Raw genomic sequence first — 1,667 nt, 5'->3', positions numbered from 1 at the left:
TTGGTGATACTATCTAACCATCTCATCCTCTGTCACCCTCTTCCTCTCTTGCCTTCAATCTTTGCCAGCACTGGGGTCTTTCCCAATGAATTAGCTGTTCCCATCAGGTGATGAAAGTTTTGGGGTTTCAGCTTCAGCATGAGTACTCCAGGGAATATTCAGTGTTGATTTCCTTTAGGAATGACTGGTTTGATCTCCTTGCACTTCAAGGGCCTCTTAAGAGTCTTCTTCAGCAGTACAATTCAAAAGCATCTGTTCTTTGGCATTCAGTATTCTTTATGATCCAACTTTCACATTCATACATGAGTACTTGGAAAAACACAGCTTTGGCTATATGAAACTTCATCAGCAAAGCAATGTCTTTGCTTTTTAATATGCTGTCTAGGTTTCCTTCCAAGGAGCAAGTGTCTTTTAATTTAATAGTGTAAATAAATTAGGTTGCTATTTTTTAAAAGAGGCACTGAAACAAGTATAATATCATATAAGAAACGAATCACCAGTCCAGGTTCAATACAGGATGCTTGGGGCTGGTGCATTGGGATGACCCAGAGGGATGGTATGGGGAGGGAGGTGGGAGTGGGGGTTCAGGATGGGGAACACATGTAGGCCCGTGGTGGATTCATGTTGATATGTGGCAGAACCAATACAATATTGTAAAGTTTAAAAAAAGAAAAAAAAAGCAGCGAAGTGATAAAAAGAAATAAAAATAAACACACACACACAAAACTTAGGTGGAAGAAAAAATGAGTGAAATTTGCTAACAAAATTTATGTTTTAGAAGGTGAATAATCAGGGGGAAGGATCTTGTATTATGATGTAAAACTCATAATAAATCTATAGTAATCAAAAAATAAATAAATAAAAGAGGTATTATTGAACATTGCTTCTTTTGTGCAATTATTTTCTTTTTTAGAACATTCATTGAAAGCTGTGTAGGTATACAGCTTTATATATTTATTGCTGTGTATATATATAATATATATTATAATTCAAATATATATATTGTATATTATAACTTATATATATATATAAGGCTTTATATATATATAGAAAGAATATATATATAAAAGGAATATATATATATATATACACATATATATATATATGGAATTCCTTTTCTATAAGGAAGGGAATTAAGAAATAAATGAAAGAGGCAGTAACACAAAGGCCACATGTATTGTAGGTAATTGCTTCTAAGACAGCACAGGAGTCTATTTGACTTTGTACATACTCAAAAACCTACAGTTACTGAGAACACAGATGGGTATAAGATATCACAACTCAAGTAACTCCAAATTACCAAAACCAATCATTGATGGAACACTTGCCTGTGTGAATTTTCCCCGACAGTAAATACTTGCAGACACTCCCCTCTGTAGTTTCCACACTCTGACTCCAGAATAGATCTCAGTCCACATCTCCACTTTGTTTAACAGCTTTTCAAATATCTTCACATATTATTTCCCTATATCTCTTGCATAGCTATATAGACATAATTCTTTCATCTAGATCTTTCAAAGTTTTGTAATATACTTGCAAATATTAGTTATATTTTAATTTTTTGCTATTTATATAGTGAAATTCACATTCTTATTCCTAATATTCATTGTGATCTTCCTCTCTATAAGTTGCCAATTATTTGCTTATTTCATGAAACTTCAACAAAC

This window comes from Oryx dammah, unplaced genomic scaffold, assembly GCF_014754425.2.
Source record: "Oryx dammah isolate SB20612 unplaced genomic scaffold, SCBI_Odam_1.1 HiC_scaffold_19, whole genome shotgun sequence".
In the NCBI taxonomy this organism is placed as follows: Eukaryota; Metazoa; Chordata; class Mammalia; order Artiodactyla; family Bovidae; genus Oryx; species Oryx dammah.
The sequence above is the reverse complement of the archived record's forward strand: the minus strand, read 5'-3'. Positions refer to the sequence as shown.